Source organism: Sinohyriopsis cumingii, chromosome 17, assembly GCF_028554795.1.
Source record: "Sinohyriopsis cumingii isolate HCF-2022 chromosome 17, ASM2855479v2, whole genome shotgun sequence".
NCBI lineage: Eukaryota > Metazoa > Mollusca > Bivalvia > Unionida > Unionidae > Sinohyriopsis > Sinohyriopsis cumingii.
Window position 1 is genome coordinate 109,408,462 of NC_142977.1, and position 17,282 is coordinate 109,425,743.

General features: G+C 32.4%; 1 protein-coding gene across 1 annotated transcript in view; it reads left to right on the top strand.

The window, feature by feature from the left end:
- Positions 1–13,351: 13,351 nt before the first annotated feature.
- Positions 13,352–17,282, top strand: part of LOC149779654 (uncharacterized) — a 68,989-nt gene continuing 65,058 nt past the window's right edge. The window contains exon 1 of the mRNA XM_089940465.1: positions 13,352–13,466. The gene's annotated coding sequence lies outside the window, so the exon portion shown is untranslated. The remainder of the gene's footprint in view (positions 13,467–17,282) is intronic.

The window sequence follows — 17,282 nt, forward strand, 5'->3', positions numbered from 1 at the left end:
TAGAAGGCACAGCCTCGATTTCACTATTATCATTTACACATTAATAATGAATTCAAAGAAAAAGTTGTTTACTTGAATCTCAGATTCTCAATCAAGGCCAGGAACTAGGTCAGCAAGAGATACGAAGTTCGGTGTTTACGACTGAACAATCAGGTCAAACTAATTTCTGGAAAGTATCAAATTCCAAGCAAACAAAATTACATTACTCTGACATGTAATGAAATTTAAAAAAAAAAAAAGATTTTAAAACTTGCAAACAATTATAGTAAACCAAATATAAATTAAATCAAATATACATAATACCCTAATTATGTTGCCTACTAAAAATAGGAAAAATGTTTTAATGTCGTTGGCAAGCTTCTCGTTCTTTAATGTTTTATCCATACATAAATGCAGTGCCCGTTTAAGGCCTTCCAGTGGGAAAATACAAGTTTGCCATCATTCCAAATCAAATTATTCGTATATAATTTATTTAAATGCTTAGTGTGCTTAATGAGTAATCTGGCCCTGTATACATACGTTCGCCTTTCATTCCAAAAGAGCCATACCAAACGTTCAAAGGTGCAAAAGTTTGTCTTATCACACATGATATGAGTGCAAAGGAATCATTATTTGGTTTTTTTTTATACTTCTTAAAACGAATTACCAGACAATACCATAATATAAATATCAATCCAGTATTGTATATAAATGATAATCGAAAATAGTATATCAGTGATAACACAGTATTGTATATAAATGATAATCCAATATTTTTTTACAAACGATAATCCAAATTCAGTATTGTTTAGAAGTTAGACTCCAGTATTGTATATAAATGATAATCGAGTATATTATATCAATGATAATCCAGTATTATATATAAATGATAATCCAATATTTCATATAAATGATAATCGAGTATTGAATACCAATACAATCTCTGGTCATAAACTAAGTAACACAAAAAGCAAAACCAACAGGTTTTGTAAAACTTAACGAATAATTTAATTATCAAAAGTTATACAAATGAAATATAAGATGAACTTACAGTATTATGAAGAAAAAAATCCAAAATAAACCTAAAAAGTTATATTCAAGTCCAAAAAGAATTATTAATGGTCGTAAACACACGTCAACAAATATTTATAGATCTTACGCAATATACACTCCTAATATCTTAAATGATAAACCAGTATTGTACATCAAGGCTAATACAGTGTTGACTATAAATGATAATCCAGTATTGTACACTAGTATTGTACATCAAGGCTAATACAGTGTTGACTATAAATGATAATCCAGTATTGTACATCAAGGCTAATACAGTGTTGACTATAAATGATAAACAAGTATTGTACATCAACGCTAATACAGTGTTGACTATAAATGATAATCCAGTATTGTACATCAAGGCTAATACAGTGTTGACTATAAACGATAATACAGTATTGTACATCAAGGCTAATACAGTGTTGACTATAAACGATAATACAGTATTGTACATCAAGGCTAATACAGTGTTGTCTATAAACGATAATCCAGTATTGTACATCAAGGCTAATACAGTGTTGACTATAAATGATAATCCAGTATTGTACATCAAGGCTAATACAGTGTTGACTATAAATGATAATCCAGTATTGTACATCAAGGCTAATACAGTGTTGACTATAAACGATAATACAGTATTGTACATCAAGGCTAATACAGTGTTGACTATAAATGATAAACCAGTATTGTACATCAAGGCTAATACAGTGTTGACTATAAATGATAATCCAGTATTGTACATCAAGGCTAATACAGTGTTGACTAAATGATAATCCAGTATTGTACATCAAGGCTAATACAGCGTTGTCTATAAATGATAATCCAGTATTGTACATCAAGGCTAATACAGCGTTGTCTATAAATGATAATCCAGTATTGTACATCAAGGCTAATACAGTGTTGACTATAAATGATAATCCAGTATTGTACATCAAGGCTAATACAGTGTTGACTATAAATGATAATCCAGTATTGTACATCAAGGCTAATACAGTGCTGACTATAAATGATAATCCAGTATTGTACATCAAGGCTAATACAGTGTTGACTATAAATGATAATCCAGTATTGTACATCAAGGCTAATACAGTGCTGACTATAAATGATAATCCAGTATTGTACATCAAGGCTAATACAGTGTTGACTATAAATGATAATCCAGTATTGTACATCAAGGCTAATACAGTGTTGACTATAAATGATAATCCAGTATTGTACATCAAGGCTAATACAGTGCTGACTATAAATGATAATCCAGTATTGTACATCAAGGCTAATACAGTGTTGACTATAAATGATAATCCAGTATTGTACATCAATTCTAATACAGTGTTGACTATAAATGATAATCCAGTATTGTACATCAAGGCTAATACAGTGTTGTCTATAAATGATAATCCAGTATTGTACATCAAGGTTAATACAGTGTTGACTATAAATGATAATCCAGTATTGTACATCAAGGCTAATACAGTGCTGACTATAAATGATAATCCAGTATTGTACATCAAGGCTAATACAGTGTTGACTATAAATGATAATCCAGTATTGTACATCAAGGCTAATACAGTGCTGACTATAAATGATAATCCAGTATTGTACATCAAGGCTAATACAGTGTTGACTATAAATGATAATCCAGTATTGTACATCAAGGCTAATACAGTGTTGACTATAAATGATAATCCAGTATTGTACATCAAGGCTAATACAGTGCTGACTATAAATGATAATCCAGTATTGTACATCAAGGCTAATACAGTGTTGACTATAAATGATAATCCAGTATTGTACATCAATTCTAATACAGTGTTGACTATAAATGATAATCCAGTATTGTACATCAAGGCTAATACAGTGTTGTCTATAAATGATAATCCAGTATTGTACATCAAGGTTAATACAGTGTTGACTATAAATGATAATCCAGTATTGTACATCAAGGCTAATACAGTGTTGACTATAAATGATAATCCAGTATTGTACATCAAGGCTAATACAGTGCTGACTATAAATGATAATCCAGTATTGTACACCAGTATTGTACATCAAGGCTAATACAGTGTTGACTATAAATGATAGTCCAGTATTGTACATCAAGGCTAATACAGAGTTGTCTATAAATGATAATCCAGTATTGTACATCAAGGCTAATACAGCGTTGTCTATAAATGATAATCCAATATTGTACATCAAGGCTAAAACAGTGTTGTCTATAAATGATAATCCAGTATTGTACAGAGGTGTTGGATCCCAATCAATATACATCTTTTTTTATATCTCTTCTCCTCGTCCATTTAACCTTCTTTCTTTGTGGTTTCCTTTTGCTCTCAATTTGATCAACTTTTGGTCAGTGAGATTGAACGCAGACCAATTGGAATCAGGACTCCCCTTACAATCTATGGGTAAGCTAATTTATTTTAATTTTAATAGAGGTATTATTTTTAAATAGAATCAGTGATTTTACTGTAACCAAATTTTGTCTTATCTTCATTGTACTTTGGTTTGATTTTTAAGTTCATTTTATTGTGGTGTCATTTTTTTATTTATATTATTTTGGTATGTGTTATGTATATTTGGAACCGTTCCGGTGGCCTAGTGGTTAGAGCGTCCGCCTCGGATGCTGGAGGTCATGGTTTCGATCCCAGGCCGAGTCATACCCAAGACTTAACCCAAATGGTACTAACAGCTGCCTCGCTTGGCGCTCAGCACTAAGAGGTTAGTGTTAGGGCTGGTCGGTCTGGTATCAGGATAATGTGACTGGGCGGGACATCATGCAACATGTCTGTGGCATGATGCCCCAGTGCTAGACATCACTATAAACTGCCACATTGCAGACATCGTAGTGATATGACTGAAAATTGTTAAAGTTACGTTAAAAATCAAAATCACACACACACCCCACACACACATGTATATTTGATTTAATTTATATTTGATTTGATTTAATTGTTTGTTTGTTATTTTTTAAAAAAAAAAATATATTCCGCTACATGATATTGTAATGTAATTTTATTTACTGGATTTGATATTTTCCAGAAATTCAGTTCAGTTTCTCGAAATCCTAATATTAGAACTTTGTATCTAAAGCTGACCTAATTCATGACCTTATTTCATGATTTTAAGTAAACAAGTTTTTTTTTGTTTTTGAATATTTTTTCTTAGTGTAGGATTCATAGAGTGAAATCAAGGCTGTACTGGGAGTACGTGACTTTAGACATATAAATTGCTTCTACGTTGTTATTTTGAAATTCTTGTTTTACCGGAAGGTTTTGCGTAGTAGCCAGATTTAATAGTGATGTGTTGAGAAATAATTTCAGTTGGGCTTTTAAATACTTAGACGTCAAGGTGTTTTTTCTTTTTGTTGTGACCAGTTGGAGTTTAATTTAAATTTTTCTTCAGATTATTTGGATTCTAAGAGATTATTATCCCCTGGAAATACTTGTGCTCGGAATTAATTCTTGGACAAAGATAGTTATTTGAAAGTTACAGAATTCAAACACCGGAACATTATTTTCTGTGGTTCAACAAAGAATTGTTGACACTTCAGTGTTATACTGACTACAGAATACGTCATCGCCTTCCATTTTGGATTTTTTTCGGGACTCAAACTCAAATTCACGAGAACATTTTGTAACTAGGACTTCTTATATTTAATTCTTGGATTATTCCTGGACTATTTTGGGATTTGATTCTTAAAACCGTAAGTTCTTTTCATCATTTTGTACCCTGCATTTCTAGAGAAATAAATTATTTGTTAAATTTTACAAAGCTTTTTGTCTTCACCATTTCCTTGTTACTGTTTAAAAGAGCCTAAACACGTGACACTATGTTTTTAAGTTCATTCTATTTTGGTGTACTTTTTATGTTTGAGTACTTTGCAGTGATTTTTATGTTTTAGTACTTTGGTGTGATTTTATGTTTAGAGTCCTTTGGTTTGATATTTATGTTTATAGTCCTTTGGTGTGATTTTTATGTTTTAGTACTTTGGTGTGATTGGTATGTTTATAGTACTTTGATTTTATGTTATAGTACTTTGGTGTGATTTTATGTTTAGAGTCCTTTGGTTTGATATTTATGTTTATAGTCCTTTGGTGTGATTTTTATGTTTTAGTACTTTAGTGTGATTGGTATGTTTATAGTACTTTGATTTTTTGTTTATAGTATTTTAGTGTGATTTTATGTTATAGTACTTTGGTGTGATTTTTATATTTGAGTACTTAGGTGTGATTTATATATTTATAGTATTTTGTTGTGATTTTTAAGTTTAAATACTTTGGTGTGATTGTTATGGTTTGGTACTTTAGTGTGATTTTTATGGTTATTAGTACATTGGTGTGATTTTTATGTTTTAGTACTTTGGTGTGATGCTTATGGTTATTAGTAAATTGGTGTGATTTTTATGGTTATTAGTACTTTGTTGTGATGTTTATGGTTATTAGTAAATTGGTGTGATTTTTATGCTTATTAGTACATTGGTGTCATTTTTATGGTTATTAGTACTTTGGTGTCATGTTAATGGTTATTAATAAATTGGTGTGATTTCTTTGGTTATTAGTACATTTGTGTGATTTTTATGGTTATTAGTACATTGGTGTGATTTTTATGGTTATTAGTACATTGGTGAGATTTTTATGTTTTAGTACTTTGGTGTGATGTTTATGGGTATTAGTAAGTTGGTGTGCTTTTTATGGTTATTAGTACATTGGTGTGATTTTTATGGTTATTAGTACATTGGTGTGATTTTTATGGTTATTAGTCCATTGGTGTGATTTTTTGTTTTAGTACTTCGGTGTGATGTTTATGGTTATTAGTAAATTGGTGTGCTTTTTATGGTTATTAGTACATTAGTGTGATTTTTATGGTTATTAGTCCATTGATGTGATTTTTATGTTTTAGTACTTTGGTATGATGTTTATGGTTATTAGTAAATTGGTGTGCTTTTATGGTTATTAGTCCATTGGTGTAGTTTTTTGTTTTAGTACTTTGGTGTGATTGTTATGTTTTGGTATTTTGGTGTGATTTTTATGGTTATTAATAAATTCGTGTGATTTTTATGGCTATTAGGCCATTGGTGTGATTTTTTGTTTTAGTACTTTGGTGTGATTGTTATGTTTTGGTACTTTGGTGTGATTTTTATGGTTATTAGTACATTGGTGTGATTTTTATTGTTATTAGTACATTGGTGTGATTTGTATGGTTATTAGTATACTGGTGTGATCGTTATGGTTATTAGTACATTGGTGTGATTTTTATGATTATTAGTCCATTGGTTTGTTTTTTGTTTTAGTACTTTGGTGTGATTGTTATATTTTGGTACTTTGGTGTGATTTTTATGGTTATTAGTAAATTGGTGTGATTTTTATGGTTATTATTAGTACATTGGTGTGATTATTATAGTTATTAGTCCATTGGTGTGATTTTTATGTTTCAGTACTTTGGTGTCATTTTTATGGTTATTAGTAAATTGGTGTGATTTTTATGGTCATTAGTACTTTGGTGTGATTTTTGTTTAGTACTTTGGTGTGATTGTTATGTTTTGGTACTTTGGTGTGATTTTTATGGTTATTAGTAAATTTGTGTGATTTTTATGGTTATTTTTGGTACATTGGTGTGATTTTTATGGTTATTAGTCCATTGGTGTGATTTTTATGTTTTAGTACATTGGTGTCATTTTTATGGTTATTAGTACATTGGTGTGACTTTTAAGGTTATTAGTACATTGGTGTGATTTTTATGGTTATTAGTAAATTGGTGTGATTTTTATGGTTATTAGTTCATTGGTGTGATTTTTATGGTTATTAGTAAATTGGTTTGATTTTTTGGTTATTAGTACATTGGTGTGATTTTTATGTTTTAGTACATTGGTGTGATTTTTATGGTTATTAGTACATTGGTGTGATTTTTAAGGTTATTAGTACATTGGTATGATTTTTATGGTTATTAGTAAATTGGTGTGATTTTTATGGTTATTAGTTCATTGGTGTGATTTTTATGGTTATTAGTCCATTGGTGTGATTTATTGGTTATTAGTACATTGGTGTGATTTTTTTTTTGTTTTAGTACATTGGTGTGATTTTTATGGTTATTAGTACATTGGTGTGATTTTTATGTTTATTAGTCTATTGGTGTGATTTTTATGTTTTAGTACTTTGATATAATTGTTATGGTTATTAGTACATTGGTGTGATTTTTGTCGTTATTAGTCCATTGGTGTGATTTTTGTTTTAGTACTTTGGTGTGATGTTTATTGTTATTAATACATTGGTGTGATTTTTAGGTTTTAGTACATTGGTTTGATTTTATATGGTTATTAGTACATTAGTATGATTTTTTGGTTATTAGTCCATTGGTGTGATTTTTATGTTTTAGTCCATTGGTGTGATTTTTATGTTTTAATACACTGGTGTGACATTTATGGTTATTAGTACATTGGTGTGATTTTTTGTTTTAGTACTTTGGTGCGATGTTTATTTTTATTAATACATTGGTGTGACTTTTATGTTTTAATACATTAGTGTGATTTTTATGTTTTAGTACACTGATGTGATATTTATGGTTATTAGTACATTGCTCTGATTTTTGTTTTAATACTTTGGTGTGATGTTTATTTTTATTAGTACATTGGTGTGATTTTTATGTTTTAGTACATTGGTTTGATTTTATATGGTTATTAGTACATTAGTATGATTTTTTGGATATTAGTCCATTGGTGTGATTTTTATGTTTTAGTACATTGGTATGATTTTTATGGAATCAAGAGTTAGTACAGTTGAATATTTTTAAAGTTTAGAGTCTTTTAAAAGCTATGTGAATGCCCGTTTATAAGAAGAGATTATGTGGTGTTTTTCATGTAAATTCTGGAAATAGTTTCAATGTCTTGGGTGTGTATATTTCTGGAATCAGTTTCAATGTCTTGGGTGTGTATATTTTCAGGAATCAGGATTAATTGTTTGGATATGAGCATTTTCTGGAATCAGAGTACATGTTTTGGGTGTGGCTACATCTGTCTTATTTAACTAGAGATATCTATAGCAATTAGAAAATGTCGTATACTGTTATTTTTCCTGCAAACCGAAGCGCCCTGACATCCAGATTGTTTTGACTGCAGTAGGTAATTTTAAATAAAATTTGTCGCATATATTTGTTGCAATGATAAGTCTGCCATTATCCAAAGCTCTGAAAGGCTTCAACGGAACTCCAAGCTACGCGGATCCGCTCAGAGATGGGAACTTTCATTAAGAATGTAAGATTAGGTATAATTTATTAATTGCATCGCGTCGACAGCAACGTGATTATAACTGATGAACGAGGAGTAGCTGTTTCTCAACCACGAGGTTTAGTACTGCGACACCATGACTTTTCTGCAAGAACTACGAGGTATGTTCTGTCACAATAATTGAAAGGATGTTGGTGACCAAGACTAACCAGTAAAGGGGAAGGAATAAGTCATTAGGTTAAGAGTCCAAGTGTATGCATAAATACAGTAAGGACTATCCCATAATGTGACTGTAATACATATAATTTGCGGCGTACACAACTAAGTAGGAAGGACGTGAAACCATAGTGACCATTTAATTTAATCATAGACAATGCGAACAAATTTGCAGTCACGTTTAATCAGTCTATTCTGTTTTGTAGCAATGAATTGTTCATTTTATGCCTTACGTGTAAGGCTTGCTGTAACGATGTAATAAACTATGATAACAAGCAGAATGGCAGAAAATTGACGAAGAAAACAAAATCTCAAAGACGTTTGACATCCGGGTATCTGTAAAACAGTTGTTTTGTGCATCGTCTCTTTCCGATGCGAGTCGAATAACCTGGACTCTCTAAATCAGATAATTAGATAATTGTAATGGTTCTTTCGAAACTTTCTGTCGGACATAAATCCGGTTGGATGTAAAAAGAACAAATTCTTATAATAGATGTTCGAAATAAACCATTTGCATAATTAATTTATTGTAACTTAATAGGTTTGCGAAAACCTATTAATGCGATAAAATATATTTCATGTAATTTGGGTAGATACAACTTCATATGTTTTGTTTAGTACCGATATTTATCAACCCAAATAACAATAGATAAGTCAAAAAGTCACACTATTTTAACATACACATTAGTTATTTGTAATATTTACACGATAAGAAGCTACGAAACACACGGCTCTGACCAGAGCCGGATTACCCATTCAGCACACTAAGCATATGATTAGGGCACAAGCCCTACAGGGGCACAAGAAAATAATTCAAAGTAATTGTTGATGATAAAATTGAATGAATTATATTTGACCATTTCGAATTGTATGTACGAGTATTTTGATTTGGAATGATGGCAGCACCGGTATTTTCCAACCTTTATAGCTTTTAATATTGGGGTTGGGGTTGGGGGTCACATTTTGTAGGAGGAAAAGGCGCACTAACATATTTTCAGTGATATGGGCCCTGGAAAGCTTAGGTCCGTCCCTGGAAAGCTTAGGTCCGTCCCTGGCTTTATAGCTTTGACACTTGCCGAAAAGTTGGAGTTCATTTTTTGTGTTGTATTTTGCTTGTAACTTTTTATGAAAATGTTTCTGGAAACTCTTTATTAAATAACACTGTGTGAAGAGGAAACCTATTTAAAGAATTGTCCCGTTGTGGTAGACCGTTCAAGTATATTCATTTATTTTCCTTCAAAACCAGATGTATGTATTTTTCTGAATATTGCTTTTGTTTCACAACATGGGATATATTATAAATACGAAGTGATGGGGCGATATAATGCGATGCAACGAAGGTACTGCCATCGTATCATCCTATTTTGACGCGATTTTATCGACTGTTTTATGCTTTTATCTTTGAAGTACACCATTCAAACTATCTTGTAAAATTAAATAAATTATTTGTGGTTTTTGTTGTTTATATTTTTTATTATTTTTTTTATTTTAGATCGGATATAACATATCTACATTATTTTCCTTACAAAACAATGTACTGTTCTACTGGTTGCTCTGCAACATACTTGGATGTTTTTTTAAAAACTGAATCTTGTAGAAATCACTGTCAGTCCTGAGACAGGTTTGCCGCTTTGTTTGCATCGGCAATTTCACAAAATCTGTAATTCTGGCCACGTTCATTGTCAGACGAAATGATATTCGACTCAGAGGGTAACACTTTCTGGTCACGTTCAGTGTCAGTCAGTCGACATGAGATTCGACTCAGAGGGTAACACTTTCTGGTCACGTTCAGTGTCAGTCGACATGAGATTCGACTCGGATGGTGTAACTTTCTGCCCAATCATATAATCAGGAATAGTAATACCCATAATTGATATTTACATAACAAACTTGCACGATTTAAGCAAGCTTAAGTGCTGTCAACTTCCTCAAATGATCAAAGCAAAGAAGTCTCTTCCATTCGTTCAACATGCCATATATTTTTGGTTTCCTCTCTCTTATGTTCTTGCCGAGCTCATTTTCGTGGCGACGGCTCCGGTGGTTTAGTGGTTAGAACGTCCGTCAAGGATGCAGGAGGTCGCTTGTTCAAACCACGGCCAAATCACACCAAAGATTTTTTTAAAGGGTACAAGCAGCTGCCTGGCTTGGCGCTCAGCATGAAAAGGTTAGTGTCAGGGCTGGTCGGCCAGGTATCAGGATTATCTGACTTGGTGGGACATGATGATACGTGTCTGGGGCATAATGCCCCAGTGCTAGACATTACTATAAACTGTCACACTGCAGACATCGTAGCGATATGATAAAAGCTACGTTATGGCTTTACGATTCGCTCTTTTATATGAGTACAGTGAGTCACATCTATCAGACACTGTTTGGCACGAAGTCCAAGGTACAGACCCCCATATGTCGATTGTTCCGAAATCTCAGACACGCTACGAGTGGTAACAAAATATATTGACAAGCAAGAAAAGCAAAGGTCAGTGTTAAAAATAGATTCTAATGGCACATGGGAGTAACAGAACGTGTTCATTTCCTTCGTGGTGTAAGGGTTATCAGCTATAATTAAATCCCACCTAGTGGTAGTTTCGTGCCTCAAACGGGATAAAACTAGGCAAACATAATATTGTATACTTTTTTGGAAAGTATGCAAATCTCTTAACGAGATTTGCACAAATTTTGAGTCAGGATGAAATGGTTTATTTCAGTCAAATACGGATGGAATTGGAGATGGACACACCTACATTAGTAGTCAATATGTTAATCTTTGTAATATGGAAAGATGTTTCACTTGAGAATTATCAGATTCACCACCACCCTGTATATCCCCTCCTTCCCACATCCAAAAGAAAGAAAGAAAAAAAAGAGAAAATGGGGCTAGTTGTCCGTCAATAACTGTAATAAACGTTTATTTACAATTCAAACGTACTGCTGTAAAACTGTTTCTCTCTTGGCTAATTGTGAATAATTACGGATTTGCATCGAGACAGAAAGGTTTTGTTTTTGTGTTCAAATAATAGTCTAATATTGAAGACAATGCATAGAACTCAAAACAAGGTATTAAGACGAAATATAAACGCGTTTTCTTTGTCTAACTCTTTAAAATCATGCAGAGTGTTTTTGTTATTTTGAACCAACCGAGCCAAACGCATCAACCCGGATATGCAGCTTTACTGTTACCGCCTAGGGTGGCGCGATTTTATGCTATCCTTACTGTCAAAAATCGGTTATTTTAGTGTCATTTGATATTATTATAAGTCAATGCCATATGCATTGAGACAAGTAAGTCAATGTCATATGCAATGAGACAAGTAAGTCAATGTCATATGCATTGAGACAAGTAAGTCAATGTCATATGCAATGAGACAAGTAAGTCAATGTCATATGCATTGAGACAAGTAAGTCAATGTCGTATGCACTGAGACAAGTAAATCAATGTCATTTACAATGAGACAAGTAAGTCAATGTCATATGCACTGAGAAAAGTAAGTCAATGTCATATGCACTGAGACAAGTAAGGCAATGCCATATGCATTCAGATAAGTAAGTCAATGCCATATGCATTGAGACAAGTAAGTCAATGTCATATGCATTGAGGCAAGTAAGACAATGTCATATACAATGAGACAAGTAAGTCAATGTCATATGCATTGAGAAAAGTAAGTCAATGTCATATGCATGGTATGAAAAGTCAGTTAACATAATATACACTGTATGTCAGTGAGACATGTAATATTTACATTAGTTCAGTGTCTTCAATTGACTCATATATTTAAATCGTTTTTATAGGTTGGAAAAAGGCTTGATTTAATACACTATATTTTTTAAAATCCTAATTTGTAAAGTTTGATATTTGTTTTAAAATAAAAACATGTTTTGGACAGGTCCTTTCTAAAAACTCGCAAAACCGCTCTTAAGTCCATCAAAAATCTGTCTTAAACCTCTCCACAACTTCTGTAAAACCCCTCCAAATCCGTCATGAAACCTTTTCAAAACCCTTCCAATACCTCTCTACAACCCCTCTAAAATCTCTCCAAGACCTCTCCAAAATCCTGCTGATCTAACAACAATGAAATCATTACGTCCATGCAAGTGAGGTTTTCTTTTACAAGCTGAAAGCTGTGTCTGAAACAAACGGCATTTCAAGAGATACTTTTTACAATAAAAAAAGCTACAGAAAAAAAACTGACATTTCAATGATTGCTTTCTCCGTCTCACTCCAAGCAGTGTCCCAATACATACCTTGTATTTTTGATTTTGATGTGCACTATATGGATGATACTAGGGTAGTACGAATGAAGTTTGATTACGACATTTTCAAGCTCTGACAAAACGTATTAGGTCTCTGTGCCAGTAAATTAAACCATAATAATTAAGATCCAATAATGCAACAATGGAGTATCCTTAGAAGTTTTTAGTATAGTAAATCCCAGATGCGACTGAGTTGCTTCTATACAAGAAGTTGCTTTCCAAGGTAAATGAGGTGGCTAAAAGACAATTTTGCTGATAATATTTATTTGATATAATAAATTTAGATATGTGCCTGTCAAATGATGCATTGAAGATTCAAAGATTTGTTTGGGATAGACATATTGTTTATGTTACCATTATCATTGAAAAATGTAATAGTGAATTGGTACTAGTAATCTCCGATATCAAATCGAAGTGCGGATGGACCGATTAATGCATCAGACCACGTTTTCAAATAACGAAAACTCATGCTATCAAGTTACTGAAAATTACCCATTCAGTATCAAACAAATCAATGTCATTTTAATGGAATAAGCTCATTTACTCCCACAGTATATGCGAAATACTGAAATGCCTATTGGTTCTGACAAGCCTGGTTGGTTGGTAAATAATTAATACTCCCGCCCAACTCCAGAAGCTACATAAACGCTTGGATCGTGCGCAGAATCTAGCAGCATTCCCATACAGACGCTGAAGTCAAATCCCATCCCGGCAACAGAGAACGTTGTGTGTGAAAGACAAGAATCCTAAGGTAAGAAGGTTATATCAATTCCTGCTTTCAATTAATAATAAAATGTATTTGGGATCAAAAACTAAACCGCCATATGTCAAACTTCTGATGAGAAGGTTTTCATTCAAGTATAGTGATGTGTACTTAGTTGATATACTGTTTGACTTACATTTGCAATTTCAAAATTATCTTTTTCACCAGCTAGGTTATTCAGATTGTATCTGAATGCATGTTTAGTTTCAATATGCTATGAAAGTAGCTTAACATAATCCTCTCAAATAACATAAATAAATAGATAAACCATTTTAACTTTACAAGTTTCCGGTAGTGCTCTATAACATGCGATAATAAAAGGTCCGTATTACATTTTGAGAATTTACTTTTAAAACATATTATATTGGGCTTCAATAATAATTATTTCAAGTCGTCTATGTTTCTTAAATTTATAAGTATTCTCTACATTCGATCATACATCTATAATCAAACAGTATTTTTTTTATTGATGTATATAAATTAGGTTGATTTTTAAATTTTTAAATAACTCATTTACAGAAAATCATTATTAAAAACGGTATGAAATAATATATATATATATATATATATATATATATATATATATATATATATATATATATATATATATATATATATATAATCTGAAATTACGCCAATCTCGAAAATAAGCCGCCTAATTTCAAGGATGTTTTGTCCTCGACAGCCAGCCTCAGCCTACTATATATTTTATGAATTTTTGAAACCCAACAGACATTTATCATGCTATCATTTATGATTATTTTAGATACACAAAAACCGTTTTCATTCCATCTACTACTATTTGTATCAATTTTAGAGACACCAAAGCCGTTTTCGTACCAGCTACTGCTATTTGTATCAATTTTAGAGAAACCAAAGCCGTTTTCGTACCAACTACTGCTATTTGTATCAATTTTAGAGACACCAAAGCCGTCTTCGTACCAACTACTGCTATTTGTATCAATTTTAGAGACACCAAAGCCGTTTTCGTACCAACTACTGCTATTTGTATCAATTTTAGAGACACCAAAGCCGTTTTCGTACCAGCTACTGCTATTTGTATCACTTTTAGAGACACCAAAGCCGTTTTCGTACCAGCTATTGCTATTTGTATCAATTTTAGAGACACCAAAGCCGTTTTCGTACCAGCTATTGCTATTTGTATCAATTTTAGAGACACCAAAGCCGTTTTCGTACCAGCTATTGCTAGCATTATAAAGTCTACCTCCAAGTAATATATACTTTTCCTGCTATGACTTCACAAGCTGATCAATATTAGAAGAAAAAAAACATTTTGTTTTCTTCACCAGATTTGCTGTTGTTAATATATTTGATTTTTTAAAAATTTAGTATTGTACTTATATGTTACAAGACCTCATTGTGAGGATTACTCCCTCGGGCCACTGTGCATATACATTGTCCAAAGTGGTAATAACCTCATATACTTCCTGTCAAAATGGTAATAACCTCAAAAAATACTTCCTGTCCAAAATGGGAGTAGTAATGGGGGGGGGGGCGGCATAAGTCCCTTACTAATAGTAATGACCTCAAATGTTCCCTGTCCAAAATGGTAATTACCTCAAATGCTTCTTGTCCAAAATCGCAATAACTTCAGATGCTTCTGTCCTATATGATAATGACCTTAAATTTTCCTGTCCAAAATGGTAATTACCTCAAATACTGCCTGGCCAGACACAATGTCTGTTATATATTGCTTTAAAATTTGTGATGGTAGTCGAAATAGAAATCATGACGATATTGTGTTTCTTTCAAACAATGAACTGGACATGATAAATTGCCTAATTTTGAAATGGTGTGGAAATGACATAACTAGTAAGGGTTGGAAATTAGCATATTCATTGAATGATGAAACCTGTGTTAAGCGTACATAAGATATTAATAATCTGCGTGCAGTGTCAGACCTGTCTCATTACAGTTGATATATTTATGTCAGAGAAAGCAAGCATGTTATCGTTCTTACCGAGACTGTTATTTACACTCGGAACATCGTCGTGGCTTTTCGATGCGAGTTGAATAACTTCGAATCTCTGACAGAGAGACACGTGTAATTGTAGTGATATTTGCCAAATTGGTATGCAAGCTCCGAAAAAAAGTTTTATAACAGGACAGTAATTGAAAACAACACTCGACAACGTTTCAACAATCAACGAAATATCAGCACGTTTAATTTTTAATGTTATTCCAGCAACTTTGTGATGAAAAAAAAATAGAAATCATTTGGTTTCAGTTTCTTGCCTCGCTATTGGTGCTGTGAGTCCATTTATTCATTGTGACGTTTTGACATTATTCTATCGTAAAAACAACCACGGTCGTGAGGTCAATTCAAAATGGTCATTATTGGCATCAAAAATTGTTGTTTCTTTCTAGCATGATATGGAAAAAGCAGAGGAAATTCCAGTTGTATTATTTTGTGGTAAAATCTGCCGCTACATTTTACAAACCGCAAGGGCATTAGGTCTTTACATAAATAAATTTTGCGTAGACGGAACGAGGCCTAAGTTTTACATTTCCTCTATTTTAAAATTGTAATAGATGAACATGAAATAAATATATTTAAAAAACTGAGATAGATCTAAGGTGAGACACAATTTCCAGGAAACTTAAGTATCGTTTGACTAAATTGTTTGTCCTCTCACCCACACATTTTGAATAACAGTATATCTATAACACCATCCAGAATAAGTACTAGTTTTTGAGCTTTATCATTCGTTTTTTAAAAGAGAAAAGACCAAAGGGTGAAGAATGCTAGTTTGATTTAACATAAAAGTTTTCGTGGCGAATAAATGTGGCTATTTTTTCGAAAGCGTAATTTAAAATTATATATATATATATATATATATATATATATATATATATATATATATATATATATATATATATATATATATATATATATATATATATATATATATTGGAATACATCCATGAATTTATTGCATGTTAAACACCGTTCTGATAAAGTACATATAATAAACAAAAGCAATCATACTTGCTAGCATTCTCTGTATGCCTGTACTGGTCACATTTCAGAAAAGAATTAGAGCACATCTTGTCTCTCTCTTATTACTTCACATGACAAAACAGTGTGACACGAAAGCCAATTAGTGAAGTAATTCACCGACAAATGTATAGGAAATGTGACTTTGAAGGTCTGTTCTTGAATAGTACAGTCATGTCCAATATGCTCAACACAACGCATTGCCACAATAAACGTTTCATTCACCACTACTGTATCCAAATACATGCAATACGGATACGGTAAAATCAGCACCTTTGAGTAAATTTTGGTTACATAAAGAAATTTGGAAATAAAGCAATCCTGACCATGTCATCCTGAAAAGTGTCTCCGTATTGTGACTTGATTATCTGACACTTCAAACTGTCATGTTAATTATCAATGAATGGAGGCTAATTAGGCTGTTATTCGGTACGCCTCGAGATTGACCAATAGGTATTATTTTACTACAGCTTGTTTGATGATTTTAGTTAACTAAATCCACGTACTCAACCAATCATAATTCATATGTAACATCACGCTACCGATCCCTTGCTAGAGACCTGCCGGTCTTAAATATATCTACCCCTTACCAGAGACCGGCCGATCTTCAATCTACAACGGGGAAAAAATTCAAAAGTTCGAGATCCTGCTTACAAGATCTGTTTGGATGTTTGGTATAAGATAATACCTGATTCAGAGATCAACAGACCAGGCTTGATACCCGATTAATCCTCATATGCTGTACGTGGAATCTAGTTAAACCAGAACTCGGTTCACCTCTCCCT